We start from the raw sequence: 18,454 nt of genomic DNA on the forward strand, positions 1-18,454 counted from the left end.
CTACATTGCCCTCATTCTCACACTATCAGCCTCTTAGCTGCACCTGCCTCCCTGTCCAGCAGGTGTCCCAGTTGGCCACTGTAATACCATCCTAAATAGCACCTACGTTTCCTCCACATTTCATCCTTCTGCTACTTTTAGTTGGCCAATTTCAAATTCCAAGCTACAAAGTATTGCTGAAAAAAAATGTGCCATTATAATTTTTTGAGATGAAGCCTTTAATGGCCCTTCTCGACATCTTGCTAATGATTTCTGGTTATTTCTGACATTCTCCACTATGCTGTTAAAATCAATTTTATTGAGGTATAACTTCAAGGCAATAAAGTACATCCATTTTAGGTATATGATATGCAGGTTTTGACAACTGTATACACCCATGAAATCATCCCTACAATAATGATAGAAAACAAATCTATAATCACAAAAATTTCTCTCATGCACCTTTACAGTCACTCCATTCCCAGCCTCAACGCCAGGCAACTCCTGACCTAATATGTACTTTTCCAAATGGCAATGTGGAAGGAAAATCACAGATAAGCTCCATGTGGTAAATATGGTGAGAAAAGAAGAAAAGGAAGTAAACGCATGCTAAGATTATTATTTTATTTGGTGAACATGCAACACATTCATGATAATTAATTGCACAAATCAAGAGGAAAGTTAAATACAGGAAAAAATAACCCTAGATATATCATAATTTTAAGCCAAAAAATAAAATAAAATAAGGCAAAGAAAACTTAAGCAATCTAACAGAAGGCAGTGGTAGGCATAAAAGGAGAAAGTTAAACAAAGAAATCACAGTAAAAAGTTCATATATAAAAAGTGATGGAGCAGAAGTAAACCTAAACATACAAGTACAGTCACCCACACATGAAAAGATGTGATAAAAACTACATTTGCTTACTAAAAGACACTTACATTGGGTTTAAAAAAATAGAGACAGAAAGATAGACAGATAAAATTTTAAATATGCTATTTATAAGAAATGGAACAAAAATAAAATGTTACCAAAAGCTTGAAAACAAAAAGTACAAAAAGATATGCTAAGCAAATATGAGTATAGTAATAATAATAATACCAGAAAATTAGAATTCAAGAGAGAAGTTCAATGAGAATTCTAAGCAATAATGCACATGGATAAAAGTTACAACCTACAAAAGGATATAGCAACCATGAACCTTTATGCTTCTAATAATATAGCTTCAAATTATATAGAGGAAAATCTAATAGAAAAACAAGGAGTTATTAAAAATATTAAACACTGTTCAGAAATTTAAACATAAACAAAAATGAGTAGGGCTATGGTCTGTGTATGCAAGTTAGCTGGCTCTCAGAAAACAACAAGAACGACATTAACAACAACACTGCCTTGTAGCATTTGCCAATTTCTGTTGTGTAACATCCCCACCCTACTGATTTCAAGCCACAGTGTTTTAACAACTGGTTCACAAAATTCCTGCATATTTAACCACTGGCTCTCACAAGCCAATTAGAACTGTGTCCAGCACACCACTGCCTGTGGTAAATTTTAAAACACAATGAGCAATGTTTTATGTAGTATATATGTATATTAGGTTAACTATAGTTAAACATCCTACCTTACAGAAATAGCACATAGAAAATAAACACATAAAACATTCATCAAAGGTTGTTTATGACATAGACCTAAAATGTTATGTGCTAAATCTAAAGTAACATCTCATAAAAATTACAAAACTCTGAAATCACACCTGCCACATTTTGTAATCACAAATCAATAATATCAATAATATTGGATGACTGGGACTTCCCTGGTGGTCCAGTGGTAAAGAATCCACCTTACAATGCAGGGGACGTGGGTTCTATCCCTGGTTGGGAAAGTAAGATCCCACATGACATGGGGCAACTAAGCCCATGCACCACAACTACTGAGCTTGTGCGCCTCAACTAGAGCCTGCGTGCCGCAAACTACAGAGCCCATGGGCTCTGGAACCCGCGCGCCACAACTACAGAGCCCACGCACCCTGGAGCCTGCGTGCCACAACTAGAGAAGAGAAAACCTGCACGCCACAACGAGAGAGAAGCCTGCGTGCTGCAATGAAAGATCCCACATGCCTCAACAAAGATCCCGCGTGCCACAACTAAGACCCGACGCAGCCAAAAATAAATGAAATAAATAAATCTTAAAAAAAAATACTGGATGATTGAATTGATAATATTGAATTAAAATATCAATAATATTGAATTAAAAATCAATAATAGAAAAATTTAAAAAATCTATCCACTTGTAAATTATCCTTTTAAATAATGCTGGTATAAAAGAGAAAATCAATTTGAAAATAACACTTCATTAAAAAAAGTATTATGGCAAAAGCATAACATAGAGAATTGTACAGACTTTCATAGAAAATAATTAGTTTGAAATATTTTATTATGCATTAATCTCAAGAATCCATAAAAATAATTTTAAAAAGAGAGTTAAGTGTTACTAAAGATAAAAACAGAAGTTAATAAAGTAGAAAATGGTAGTTAGTAAAACCAAGAGATGGATCTTTCAATAACAAATCTGGTCAAAACTAAAAAGGAAAGAAAGTGTCAAATTATACACATATATATTAAAATGCCAAAGAGGCCATTATTAGTATAATTTTTATAAATTATATATTCATGCAAATCAATTTGAACATTGACTTTCTGAGAAATATAAAAATGGACTCACAAAGATAAGGAAAACTTAAAGATTAGTCAAAATATATGTAATAAAAAGAGTCTGATTTCTTTATGAAGGTTTTGCCAAACATTCAAGGAATTTACAAATCCTTAAGGTAATATAGGATTATTCTAACTCATGGGCACCAAAATCTGATATCAAAACTATGTAATGATATCCCAGGAAAGAAAATTATATAGCCATCTCTTATATGAACATAGATGCTAAAAACCAAAATAAAATATTAACAAAATTCACCAAGCAGAGTGTTAACAGAATAAAATTAAATAAGCAGGTTTATTCTTGAAAAGATGGTCAACATCAGGAAGTTTATTAGTGTACTGACTACATTAACAGCTTAAAAGAGAAAAGTCATACAGTTGCCTTTGTAGGTGGAAAAATATTTGACAAAATTCAGCATAAATTCTTAACAAACAAACAAAAAATCGACACATTCTCCAACTGATAAAGAGTGTCTAGTACAAACGTGCAAGATTCCTATCTGGGGTCATTTTCACTAAGTACAGGCACAGAATGAGGAGACGCACACTTAAGGCTGCCAGTCAGCACTGATGTGGTCATGCTGTACGGGTCCTAATCCTGACACTCATTTACTCTCTAGGTGATTCCAAAACATGCATATACATTAGTTCTTTTTTTCCCCCCCAAATCAGCAAAATGAAGATGATCATAGAACATACCTCCTATGATTACTGTGAAGATTATGGTAAAGATTAAATTTTATACTGTGCACGAGGCATGGTAAGGACTCACAACATCATCTTTTAATATTACATGGGCATCCCATCAACAATCCTTGAGAAAAATATGGCAGTTGTCATTATTATCAGCCTCATTTCACAAATGAAGAGAGAGTAAAACTCAGAGAAGTTAAGTAATTTGCCCAACGTTACACATGATAAGAAGGAACATGACTGGAGTTTAGTCCTGCTTCTTTCATTCACTAATTCATCAAATACTTATGGAGCCCTTACTATGTGTCAGTCATTCTTCTAAGGACACAGCAGTGAAAACAAAACAAAACAAAACAGGAAGTTAGGAAACAAGTAAAGGAGCAATGATAAAGCATGACTGTTAGTGAACTCAATTACCGTGGAGAACAATAAATACAGTACTTGTGAAGTTAACCTCTTTTGTACAAAGGATGGGCAAGAAAGGCCTCACCAATAAGGGGACATTAAATGGAAGCAGAGATATGGGGATATATGTATATGTATAACTGATTCATTTTGTTATAAAGCAGAAACTAACACACCATTGTAAAGCAATTATACTCCAATAAACATGTTAAAATAAATAAATAAATAAATGGAAGCAGAGACCTAAAGGAAGAGAATAAGAAAATGGTGAGGAAACAGTTTTCCAGGGAGAGGCAACAAGGAATACAAAGACCTTGTGGGAGAAGCATGCTGGGAACAGCAAGGAGGCTCTAATTCAGCCAGAAATTCGGGAGGCGAGGTGAGGCGAGAGGAGAATGGGGGACAGTGGCAGGAGGTATGCCATCAGGTAAGGACTTAGGCTTTCACTGGAAAACCCATCTGGAGCATGTTGAGCACAGATAGTGTGTAAACTGACTTTGATATATATATTTTTTTGTGGGATCTTATTTCCCCAACCAGGGATTGAACCCGTGCCCCCTGCAATGGAAGCTCGGAGTCTTAACCACTGGACCACCAGGGAGTCCCATGGTTTCAATTTTTAAAGCCACACTCTGGCTACCATATTGAGAAAGACTGCATGGGCAAGTGTGGGTGTAGGGAGATGAGTGGGAAGTTGCTACAATAATCCAGAATAATGGTAATGGAGATGGAGAAAAGTGTATGTTTTGAAGATACAGGATTTTCTCATGAATTGGATGCTAGGTATGAAAGAAAGAGAAGTGTCAAGGATGACGTTGAAGGTTCTGGCCCGAAATGGGGAGAGCCGGGTTACTGTTTATTAAAATGAGGCAGACTGGGAGAGGAGATGATCTGAGGAAAACGTCAGGAGTTCAGTTTTGAAAAGATTAAATTTTATGATTATTAGATATCCAATTTTATCAAGATGTTGAGAAGAGAGCTGAATTTCAAGATAGAGATCCTAGAAATAATTATGGGAATGTTGATAATATACCACATGAGCAATAAGCAAGTAAATGCAAAGGGAACCAGAGACCTACTGTCTTCACTATCCAGCTCTGTTCACCAGACATGTATTGAGCATCCTCTGTGTGCCTGGCACTAGAGTTACAAAGGTGAATAAGCAGTCCCTGTCCTAGAAGACATTATAGAAACGCACACATACTCTCATTATAATACTGTAAATGCTAAACCAGTTTGGGTACCACAGATTTGTAGGTAGAGAAAGCATCCTAGAGGAGAGGTAGACAAAAATTGATTATCTTAGAGGATAATTAAAGTTAGCCAATCTAAGGAAGGAGAAAAGGGCTTTCCAGGCAGAGGGAAAATAATGGGCGAAGGTACGGAGGCATGAAACACTAGGAAGCATTCAGGTAGACTCCAGGCACTTCAATGTTATCAGCCCATCAAGCTGGAGAAAGGGAGTGAAAGTAGTGTGGTCAATGATAAATGGGTTGTCATGGAGAGCCTTGCCTGACAGGAGAATTTGCTGTTCACTGAGCTCACGAGTGCAATGCACAATCAAATCTGCACTTGATTTAGATCATCTTGACCACCCTGCAGAGAATATATATAAAGGAAGCAAGACTGAAGGCAGGAAAACAAATCAAACATTATTATAGTACATGGTTCACATAAGGCTCTACACTGAAAAAGTAGTAACAGGAATTGAAAAGTAGTAATAGTATTAGTTATTGGAGCAATATTTTCCAGCAAAATTGGCAGGTCTTGTTGGCTGTCTGGGTATGTAGAGTGGGGTGGGGTGAAGGGGGGGAAGAGTCTAGAATGACTCACAGGTTTGGGGTTTCGAATAACAGGGTAGTGGGGCCACTAATTGAGCCTGGACACAAGACAGGGCTGATCTGTGGGGAAGATGACTCACCCAGTGTTTGACATGTTAAGTTTGGGAGGCTGGTGGGATATCAAAGAAAATGGTCTGACAGATGAATATGCAAATTAGAAGCTCAAGACATGGCAGGGCTGAAGATATAACGTATGGGCTTAAAACCGTAAGTTCAGACAACATCAAGCTAGGAGAGCATGGAAAGAGAAAACTGCAGTGAGAAAAGGGAAGAACAACAATCTTTACCCTTTCTTCAGATAATGGCTTCGGTGAAAGTCTTGTAATTGCTTGGGGTTATTGGTCACAGCTAACATGATCATACAGCAAGCAATTACAGCCCCCTCGTGGACTCAGCACAATTTCCTTGAATGTACAAAACACATTTTTTCAATTTGCACATTTCTGAAATAGGGTTGCATCTTATAACTGATCTCTATCCTCATCTCCAGAAAAGCTATTAGTAAAAAGATTGTGCTTCTTAAAGAAAATGATGGTGCTTCAAGGTAAGTTCTCTGGGAAGGAGACCCTGAGACAGATTTATGTGCAGGATGTATATTGGGAAGTGTCTTCAAGATCACTCCCTTTGGGGGAAGGAAGGAGAAGTAAGGCCATTCATTATGCAGTCACTCTCTGGGCTCTGTGGAGCTCTGAAGTTGGGATGGCCCTTGTTGTTGTCCAAGTTGGAGAAAAGAGGGCCTTGGTAACACTCCCCTCCCTGCAAAGAACTCTGGATGCACACTGCCCTGGGGGTGGGTGTGACCTTGGACAAGGAGAGGTTCTCCCAGAGAGGACGGTCAGATGAAGACCCTAGCAAGTAGCGCTCCAAGCCGTCGGGGTAGCAAATTCATCATTCCTGAAGGAGAATATGGCCATAGCATGGCATCTACTGAAAATGATATTTACGAATGAAGGAAATACAGCACTTTTATCTCAATGTGATTTGATCTTAATATGGTCATGAAGTATTAAACGTAAATATTCCCTGGAACAACCCATTTCAAAACCTGTTTTAGTAAAAGCTTAGGTCATCTGGAATCCTACCCTGTTTGGCATAAAGTGGAGAAGGAGAACTACTCTGGAAAATTTTTAAAATTATATAAGATCAAAAAAGGCATTCACTGCAAAATTCCTAAGGATTTACTGAAAAATTATTTGACAATGAAAGACTAAATAATAATGGTTAAGTGCTAACATACTGAGCACTGAGAATGAGTCAGATTTGCCATGAAATTAGTGGTGCTTAAGCTCTAATGCTTCTATCCTACATTGCCTTTAGTGAGGAAGCAACAGCCGCAGGCAGCCCTGTAGTGGGGGCATGGAGGGTGGCCCCAGCCTGGTAGTCACGTTCTACCTTCTAGTTGTCATCCTGGGTTTGCAGCAGGTCCTATCAGCAGGCAGGCTGCCAGCACTCCCCTCAATCTATCTGGACTCCAATGACAATCTAACCCCAGCAGACCTCATGGAGAATCTGGACCTTATCTGTTACTCTAAGGACACGAATACCAAGCCTGATGCCTTGATGCTTCAAGGTCGCTATGTCTCAGGCTCTCAGATACTTTACATAGATACTTTATTTAGATATGTGCTGGTGAGCGTTTTCCCTCCTCTCACAGTTGGATCTGCCCACAAGGGTGGGAATGGGGAGTCAAGAGGAAAAGTGAGGACGTGGCCAGGCTGGACCAACTGCAGAGGCACTGGCCCATCTGAGATCAGGCCAAGTGAAACCCCAAAGCTGGACTTCTCTGAGGCTTCCCTCCAAATGAGAGGGACTGCCTGAGCATGAAGCCCTGGAGGAAGTTAGAAAAGTGGTACTTCGGTAACGTGTTCTGAAGGTAAATGAATACTTCCTAAACCATCAATAATTAAAAACAAATTTCAATCTACTTTGCTAGAGAAATGAATACCTTTTTCCTTCTATTCTCTCCATAGAAAATATTAAAACTCATTACCATATGAAGGAGGAAATCTGAGTGTATGCAGACAAAAACCCAGCTTAGAATATTGTTGTTCTTCTGTGGCTCTTGTTCGTTAGTTGGGAGCTTGTTTTATACAAACTGAAAACATGAGCTCTTTAACCTTTTGTTTTAATGATCAGTGACACCTTTAACATCTAAAAGCTATGCACTATCTCCTCAGGAAAATGATAAAGAATAAATAATGATAATGGTTGATAAAGAAAAATGATAAAGAATAAATAATAAGAATAAGATAAAGAATACTGATAAAGAATAAAATAAACACATATCCAAAAATTTGGATGAAATCATCTGAAGTTAAAACATTAAATCCTCTAGAGGTCTCAGGATCCGTTTCTTCTAGATTGTTGGCTCCATAAAATGATTTTTTTTACTGCATATCCATAACACATACAGAAAATACATTTGTTTATCTCCTATAGTGCCTAACCTTGCAATAAACATGACAGAAGTTTAATAAATGTTCACTGATTTGAATTACCCAAGAACTAGGTAGTGGCCAACAGGAGACACAGAACCATCCTCATAATTTTTTGCCTGGTCATGTCTTACACTATTTCATGCTTTCCTTTTTTTAAAAAAAGACATAATTATTGCCGTTGTGGGTTCAGTTTTATAGTGGAGGTAAAATAAACATTAAACAACAAACTCAGTATAACTACTTGGATATGACTATACGTGCAATAAAAATGCACGTTTAGGAGAGGAGAGCACCTGTAACATAGAGAGTACTCAATAAATATTTGTGGAGTGATTGTGAATACATGAATAAATGAATAATAAATAAGAATGGATAAAGGCTGCTGCAAATGGAGAAGGCTTTTGGATGACATGGCAATTGAGATTAGTTCTGAAGAGTGAATATAACTGAAATAGGAAGAAGGAGGCTATTCCAGCTAATACAGACCCAGCATAAATTATACCATCCAAGGATGAGAAAACTTAAGAGGAGCCACCAACTGGAAAGTATTGAAGGAAGTCACAGAAAATACATTTAAATAGGCGGGTTGGAGCTGCTCTGCATTTAACCTTCAAAGTCAAGGTAAAGAATCAGATATTTTTTCTGGGAGGTGGAATACAACTTCAGATTCTTAGAGAGTGATGTTACCTAACAATTGTCCTTGACAGGAATTAGTTAGTAATGAAATCCATAACTGAAGAGAAACAAATCACACATCATTTTTTAACATCAGCTAGTATGACACTCAGCCAGTTGTTTACCTATTAGATAAAATGTTACCCTAACCGGAGAGACAGCCCTTCGACTTTAATAAATGAGTTTTTGTTTCCTGGGCATCAACAGACATTCTTCTTTTTTCTTTTTTTTTAACATTTTTATTGGAGTATAATTGCTTTACAATGGTGTGTTAGTTTCTGCTGTATAACAAAGTGAATCAGTTATACATATACATATATCCTCATATCTCTTCCGTCTTGCATCTCCCTCCCTCCCACCCTCCCTATCCCACCCATCTAGCTGGTCACAAAGCACGAGCTGATCTCCCTGTGCTATGTGACTGCTTCCCACTAGCTATCAATTTTACATTTGGTGGTGTGTATATGTCCATACATACACTACCACTCTCTCACTTTGTCCCAGCTTACCCTTCCCCCTCCCCGTGTCCTCAAGTCCATTCTCTAGTAGGTCTGCATCTTTATTCCCGTTTTGCCCCTAGGTTCTTCATGACCAGTTTTCTTTTTTTTTTTTTTGATTTCATATATATGTGCTAGCATACAGTATTTGTTTTTCTCTTTCTGACTTACTTCATTCTGTATGACAGACTCTAGGTTCATCCACCTCACTACAAATAACTCAATTTCGTTTTTTTTATGGCTGAGTAACATTCCATTGTATATATGTGCCACATCTTCTTTATCCATTCATCTGTCGATGGACACTTAGGTTGCTTCAATGTCCTAGCTATTGTAAATAGAGCTGCAATGAACATTGTGGTACATGACTCTTTTTGAATTATGGTTTTCTCAGGGTATATGCCCAGTAGTGGGATTGCTGGCTCGTATGGTAGTTCTATTTTGAGTTTTTTAAGGAACCTCCATACTGTTCTCCATAGTGGCTGTATAAATTTACATTCCCACCAACAGTATATGAGGGTTCCCTTTTCTCCACACCCTCTCCAGCATTTATTGTTTCTAGATTTTTTGAGGATGGCCATCCTGACCAGTGTGAGGTGATACCTCATTGTAGTTTTGATTTGCATTTCTCTAATGATTAATGATGTTGAGCATTCTTTCATGTGTTTGTTGGCAATCTGTATATCTTCTTTGGAGAAATGTCTATTTAGGTCTTCTGCCCATTTTTGGATTGGGTTGTTTGTTTTTTTGTTATTGAGCTGCATGAGCTGCTTGTAAATTTTGGAGATTAATCCTTTGTCAGTTGCTTCATTTGCAAATATTTTCTCCCATTCTGAGGGTTGTCTTTCCGTAACAGTCATTCTTTTTACAGGAAAGGAGAGACTCTTGATTCTTCAAGAGTGAGAATTTGTAGTTGATTGCATGCTGCACCCACATGTTAATTATTAGATGGTTAAGCAGAGGATTGGGTCATAATTAGTTGAGATCCCAGCATAAAATTTCCCAGCCTCCCTAGAACATATGCCCAATAAGAGCTTCCATCTGGCTTGTGGCCATTTTGTTACTGTTGCTTCCTTAAATATATATATATATATACACACACACATATATTTATATATATTATATATATTGTAATATATATATATATAATTTGCTTTATCTAATATTCATGGTATTTCTGTATTTTCAGTGGCCTACTAAAGCTGGTCTTTACTCAATCTCTCTACAAATCCGTTCACAGTATGTTTGGGTTATAGTCCCTTTAGAATTCTAACTATTGATAAAAGTGAAAAGTGAGCAATGCTTTTTTTTCCAGAAAATTTGTACCACCCCCCTCCAGCCTAAAGCCTATTCTTCCCCTTCAGTATCACCTTCTCCACCTGCAAACAACTATTATTCCAATGACTGAATGTGAAAGTTAACTTGGGAATATTGTCCGAATATATAGATAAGATAAAAGTAAGCCAGAAGTTATCAAACAATTTGTGCCAGGTTCCCACACTGTTTCTATTACATCACAGTGTCTCTCACCATTCCCTAACTGTCCAGGGAACTTCCCAATGTTGGCTTTCCATTGCGGGTGTGTTTGTGTGTGTGTATGTGTATGTGTGTGAGCACACACACACACACAAGCACACACGCATCTTTGCCATTGCACAGAATGTGATAAAATCTCTGCTCTTACAGAGCTTAGATGTTTTTTAGTGTGACTATACATTGTGGAAGTGTGCTGTAGACATGCAGAGACAAATAGTGCTGACTTTTGTTGGTGGGGTGACCGCACCACGTGGCATGTGGGGATCTTAGTTCCCCGACCAGGGATAGAACCTGTGCCTCCTGCAATGGAAGTGGGGAGTCTTAACCACCGGACCACCTGGGAAGTCCCAGCACTGACTTTCTGAAAGAAAATTCTAGCTAGTATCTTATACCTTAAATAGTTTTGATCAAAAGTTTGATGGGGCTTCCCTGGTGGCACAGTGGTTGAGAATCTGCCTGCTAATGCAGGGGACACAGGTTCAAGCCCTGGTCTGGGAAGATCCCACTTACCGCGGGGCAACTGGGCCCATGAGCCACAACTACTGAGCCTGGGGGTCTGGAGCCTGTGCTCCTCAAGAGAGGCCGCGATAGTGAGAGGCCCCCGCTCGCCACAACTAGAGAAAGCCCTCGCACAGAAGCAAAGACCCAACACAGCCAAAACTGAATAAATAAAAAGAAAAAGAAACAAACACATCTAATAAATTAATAGAATTATTAAGCATCATTAATTAAGGATTAAAATTTAAAAAACCAAAAAAAGTTTGATGGGTAAAAATTTGTAACTAGATAAAATTAAAATTTTTGTGGCATTCAATTATCAATATTTTCCAAGGTTAGACTTGACAGAGAAAATTCAGAGTCATTATTAAGTAAAGTTTTTCTAGTTGTTCACATTTTCTTATGGATCTGAATTTAAGAAGAAGGTATCCATAAGGAGAACAAAGCTAGATATTACTGTTAGTCACTCATATAGAAACATAATATCTATATTATTGAACTTGTCTTTGTTAAACTTGTCTCTTTTGTTAACATTAACAAGTGTTCAGGAAAAACTCATAGTATGGCAAAAACTATCTCTGAAGGAAGAAAAGTACACTAAAAGAACAGAGTCTTACATTAATAATCCCTAGAGTATACCCATTCAAATGTATCAAACATATCTAATGTTGACTCTTAATTAAAAAATTTGAACTGTCTAGAAAAATCACTCTTCAGCAGAAATTACTTCAACATGAGCTATAAATTTGTAAATTCAAGTGAAATACATAATCTGTATGGTGCCAAAAGAAAATAATGATTCTTGGCCTCAGAAACAACAAAATGGATCACTTAATATTGGGGAGTTATATAAAGCCAATGGAGCAAATAAGCTCTCTGAACTAACAATCTCATATCGAGCAACTAATGACTTAAGCACCTGAAGAGTCTGTGGGTTATTATCTGAAAAGAAGGAAAGCCCCGTAATAGGGTAAAAGGCCATGCAGAGTAATAGCCTTTGGAAAAAAAAATGTTTTCTCAGTTTCCAACAGAAGTACAGAAAACTTAAATGATACGGGAATGAAAAATATGTTAAGAATCTTGTTATTTCACTTTGACTCCTTCGGGCACCCATTATCGTGCTAGAACTGAATATTTACATCAGATAAACACCATTAGCGGAAAAGAAGATGAAAGAAAATTCTTTTCCCACTTAATTCTTTTCAACATCTGGGCTATCATGTGTCATTAAGGCACAAGGAAATAGACTGTCTGGACTGCCACCTACGCTTTATATTTTTAAAGGAAAAGTCAAGAAATATCTGTATTGTTTAGATTCCCTTTGGATGCTGGGAAATCTGTTTCCAGGCAAAGCAAAAGATTACTATGACTTTTATTACCCTTTTAAAAAACAATCTTCTTCTTTTTACTTGGGTTAATTAGACATGCCAACTCATAAGAAAATAAAGGAAGGAAAGGTATCGTGTTTCACAGTGCATCTCACGTAAGAGTTCAGAGTAAGAATCGAAAGGTGTTCTGGGGAAAGAAGGAAAATGTACAATGATGGAACCAGGCACTCTCTCAGGCTCTGCTTAATTAAGGCAAAACAGGAACGCTTATAGTCACAGAATTACAGGGAGAATCTGGGTGTGCACTGGCTAAGCTGAGTATCAGAGATGTCAGCCAGTAAGGATACAAAGCCAGGTGACATAATCACAAAATGAAGTGGAGAATGAGAAGTTTTAATAAGGGAAAACTGGTGTTAAATTATGCTCATTTCAGGGCTTCCCTGGTGGCACAGTGGTTGGGAGTCCGCCTGCCGATGCAGGGGACACGGGTTCGTGCCCCGGTCCCAGAAGATACCACATGCCGCGGAGCGGCTGGGTCCGTGAGCCATGGCCGCTGAGCCTGCGCGTCCGGAGCCTGTGCTCCGCAACTGGAGAGGCCATAACAGTGAGAGGCCCGCGTACCGCAAAAAAAAACAAGCTGTCAACAAAGGACTCAATAGTTCACTCAGAAAAAGTTACACTCAACATCCCTAGGGGTATATACCATATATTCGCTTAAGTTATTTAAAATCACCAAAATAACACTATCTGGGTGTGTGTGTGTGTGTGTGTGTGTGTGTGTGTGTGTGTGTGTGTGTGTGTGTGTGTGTGTGTACCAGATCAAATATTCTACTTCATAAAATTCCATGTGGTTTCTAGTTAATGGTAGCTTGGTATGCTCGAGAATGGGATTTTTCTTAATTGACTTTATGTTTTTTGCAGTTCCCTTTGCACGTTGCTATAGGAATTATAGTCACTCAAGTCAATTACCTCTGAAAAGAGTATGAATACAGGAGAAAAACTACAATTTCACTCAAATTTCGCAAAGAAACTGAAATGAGCTTGACACTTAGATAACCAAGTCTTTAAAGTATGTTCATAAGATAAGCAGAGGGGAGACAAGGTACAAGCAGAAACCAAAGCTTGAAATAAAATAGGGTGGACTAAACCGATGTTAAGTGCAAATCACAGACATATGCAGAGCATAACAAAACATAATTTATGTGATGCTTGACCATCTGGATCTCCTATTTTACAGGACCAGCGTACAGGTCAAGCTTGCACTGGCACCCTCTAATGCAGTACTTTTCACAGCAGTATGTAGTACCAACACAGTCTGGCTATGTAGCAATAAGGCTCGTTTCCATAATGTCCGTGTATAAAATCAGACCCTCTGATGAATGTGGTATACGGACAAAGTTCTGTAGTTCAACCAAACCCAGGCTTGAGCTCCAACTCAGTCAATTACTATTTTGAGAAATAGGGCATGGCAAGCAAAATTATACGCCTCACCTCACCCCCCAAAATCCCACCTTAAATGCACAGATGATGAGATATCACCACTGTGGATATGTGATGTTATACAGCACAGTTGACCTTAACAGGGAGATTATATTGGGGGTTGGGGGAGGCGGGGAGGATGACTAATCTAGTCATGTGAGCCCTTAAAATCAGAGAACTTTTTCTGGCTGGTGGCACAAAGGGAAGCCAAAGAGACTCAAGTCATGAGAAGGACTACACATGACTTTGCTGGTCTCCCACAATTAAGGGAGCCATGTAAGAAGGAATACTGGTAGCTTCTAGGAGTGGTGTGTAGCCCCTGCTGACAACTATCAAGGAAACAAGGACCTCGCTCATACAACCACAAGGAACTGAATTACGCTCACAATGAATTCTGCTGAATTATGCTTGGCAATGGATTTTTTTCAGATCCTCCACATAAAAGCCCAGCTTGGCAAACACCCTGATTTCTACCTTGTGAGACCCTGAGTTATAATAGCCAGTAAAGCTTGTCTGGACTTCTGATCTACATAACTGTGATATAATTAATGGGCATTATTTTAAGCCACTAAGTTTGTAATGATTTGTTACACAGCATAGAAAACTAATACATAGGGCAATTTATTTAACTTCCAAAGCTTGTAAAAAACAAAGATGATAATATAAATCATAAGAAGTTGTAATGAGGAGTAAAGAGATGATGCAGGCAATGTGCCTAGTACAGTATTTAGCATGCAGTAAGAATTTAAGGTGCAATCACTCTACTTTTAAATACTTTATTTTATGAAACTTCAAAGATATCTGACACATTTTGTAAGTCAGCCTTTCTGAAATCCTCTGCAAAATTGTTCGGATATTACTTCTGCCTAGGTCCCCTACACCTTGAACAGACTTAACAGGTCTGTGAAATTAAAATTAAGTTTCATATGAGATCGCATAATAATCAGATGATTCACAAAATATATTTGAAAATCATTTTGGTTAATTTGTATTTTCATCTTATACATGCTCCATGTCAGCTGAGCATAAAAAATAATAATAATTAAAAAAACCAAACTAGATATCCTTAAACAGGATTAGAATGCTGATAAATAAAAGTCAGAAGTGCTCTAGGTTGTAGTTCTCTATTACAATAAAGAACAGCTGAAGAATTACCTAAACCTGTGCAAATCTAATATCAACTTCAGCAAAACTCTCCAAATTTTAGGATCCAAACAGGAGAGATTAAATACTTTGTGAATGTTCAATTTGCTTACATTGTTTGGTCAAAATAATGCATAGCTATGAAAGTGGAAATGTGGATTGAGAGAAAAGGCCAGAAAATTAATTATGTTGAAATATTAGTAATGGGATAAGAAACTAGAGTACTTTGAAAGAGGATAAACCATATAATAAAATTGAAAAGAGAGTGAATCTATGAGACTGCTGTCAGGATGGCAGCAAAATATTTTATATACATGAGCTAAATGGACTTGAGTTAAGGAAAGGTCACTGCATAATAATAAAGGGGTCAATCCAACAAGAGGATACAACATTTGTAAATATTTATGCACCCAACATAGGAGCACCTAAATATATAAAGCAAATATTAATATACCTAAGGGGAGAAAAGGAAAGAAATACAGTAATGGTAGAGAACTTTAACACCCCAATTATATCAATGGATAGATCATCCAGACAGAAAATCGATATGGAAACACTTGACTTAAATGACATGTTAGGTCAGCCATCTGACCTAACAGACATATATAAAACATTCTATCCAAAAGCAGCAGAATATTTAAAAGCCCGAAGATAAGAAATTGTATTGCATTTTCAAGAAAATGAAAGACTCCCTATAACGAGAGACTATAATCGACATATATAATTGCCTATAAACTGGAATATTTTTACTTTGCTATCACTGCTTTTATGTGTTTTTTGTTTTTATTTTTTTAAAACTGGGCAGCACCAAACCAGAAATGGTTAGGAGCGCTCCTGCTTTTACATACTGAGTCTTTTGTTCAATCTGTATCCTGTTAATACTTTTCAGAAAAATTATTGCCACTTCCAAATGTTTGAAATCCTTGTTTTTAGCAAAATGGAGAAATTTGTTTCTGTTTTGCCATACATACCCTCAAGATGAGGTATATAAATTATAAAGTCACTGAGACTACAAAACAACAAAGATAGATGAATGCAATAAAATAATATTTTGTTATGTCATTTAAAAAGTAAGGAGACTGGGGCTTCCCTGGTGGCGCAGTGGTTGAGAGTCCGCCTGCTGATGCAGGGGACACGGGTTCGTGCCCTGGTCCGGGAGGATCCCACATGCCGCGGAACGGCTGGTCCTGTGAGCCATGGCCGCTGAGCCTGCACGTCTGGAGCCTGTGCTCCGCAACGGGAGAGGCCACAGCAGTGAGACGCCCGCGTACCGCAAAAAAAAAAAAAAAAAAAAAGTAAGGAGACTAACCAGTAGAAATGACATTGACACTACTAGATTAAAACAAAAAAATAAAACAAAATTTCTCCCCATCACCACTCTGTGCTCTCTAAGCCTCGGTTATGCACTGAAATAAAAGAAAAATTGATTTAAAATATTTTTATCTTTTCGTCATGAAGGAATAAAAGTGATAGCTAGTAATAGGCAAGATTTACCTCCATTGCTGAACCACTGAAGATCAACTAATGAGACTTCAAAACTCTCAAATTAGCAGATTTTTTTCCTCACAGATAGAGACAGAACCTTTACTCATAATGCATCAGTTAGAAGATGCTGCAATATTTCCTTTATCTTACTTCATATTATTATTTGCTAGTAATGGTCACTGAAATACAAAAAAGAAAATGCAACTGCCAGCCATTGTATAAAGACTTATATTTTACCAAATGTGAAATGAAAACTCACCACGTTGCAAAGATGGCCACAACAATCCCTCCATCCCTGTGCCCTTGTACAGTATGACATCACCACTCCTTCCATAGAAAGGTGAAGTCTATTTTCCCTACCATTAACCTGGGCTGGCCCTGTCCCAATAACTTGCTGTGACTGAGAGGATGTGACAAAAATAAAATGCAACTTCCAAGGCTAGGTTGTGAGAGGCCTTGCCTCCCTGTTTCCTCCATCTTTTGAATGCTTCTGCTGTCTTGAAAGAAAATCCAGCTAGACTGCTAAATGAAAAAACTACATAGAGAGAAAAACTCAGACCACAGCCAGCCCCAAGGTCCCAGACATGTAAGTAAGGTATCTTGAATAAGCCCAGACAAGACCAGCAGAGAAACTGACCAGTCAACAAACAGAATCGTGAGAAATAATAAAGCACTGTGGCTTTAAGTCAATACAGTTTGGACGGTTTGTTACCCAGCAATACATAACTGATTGACCATATATAAATTTCTAAATCACAAGATTTAGAAAATATGAGTTAGTATTGTCTTGCCAATATATCCCTCAGTCTATAATATGAAATCATCTAACTTTCTATAGCACTTTGCAGTACTTTTCACAACCTCATTTCTTCCCTAACCGTAACTTTATGAGCTAGTTATTACTATTATCCAGACTTACAGAGAAGAAAACCAAGGCTGATTAGTTCACCTAGCTAATAACTGCCCACAAAACTGTGAGTATCCTCATTAGTCTGTGAGCTACTTTAGCGGGGAGATGTCTTACGCATCTTTGTATCTTAAGCGCATGCAAGATGACAAACAGAAAGTCAATTTTGAAAAGGTTGGATGGATGGATGGGTGGGTGGATGGATGGATAAATGGATGGACGAATCAACCTGTTGTTTCCTCTATTATTTTAAATATTTAAGAAAACTGATATACATGTAGCCCATCCCCATGCCCAGCCCCTCCAAAGTCTCTCTTTTCGATGCTAGTTGTTTTGCCTACTTTTCACTTAAGTTAGTACATAGATAGTTTATATTCCTGGTTGTCTTCTTTTAAGTAAAACCTAATTCATCAATGTTTTTCTCAAAATTTAGTACCTAAATTTTAGTACCTAAAACTAAACACAATATTGAATTTAAAACTACTTTCTGTAATCTGAACTCTGCAACTATAAGAAAGTAATACTCTTCGTAGATATCAAAAGTTTATCTGAAATAAGGTATCATCTTAAAAAAACAAATAAAATAATGTCTTGGTTCTAATGGGGAAAGATTAAATCTCTCTAGAAATCTGTTGTAAGAAGTAAAATGCCTCGGCTAAACTTAAGATCAATAAAATTCAGTCAGGAAAATATAATTACTCTCCAATGATCTACTTGAATTGAGGGAAATAAATGGACTCATTAATTTTAGCTAGTTTAAGAGGCTTCTTTAAATTATGCCATTGATTTTGGTTAATTTAGATAGAATTAAAGAACTCAAGTTATTTTACTAAATTCT

General features: G+C 37.5%; 1 protein-coding gene across 3 annotated transcripts in view; it reads right to left on the reverse strand.

Moving 5' to 3' along the window:
- IL15 (interleukin 15) overlaps positions 1-18,454 on the reverse strand; it is a 78,798-nt gene that overhangs the window by 18,151 nt on the left and 42,193 nt on the right. The window lies entirely within an intron of this gene.

The sequence above is a fragment of the Stenella coeruleoalba genome (assembly GCF_951394435.1).
Source record: "Stenella coeruleoalba genome assembly, chromosome: 4".
Taxonomy (NCBI): Eukaryota; Metazoa; Chordata; class Mammalia; order Artiodactyla; family Delphinidae; genus Stenella; species Stenella coeruleoalba.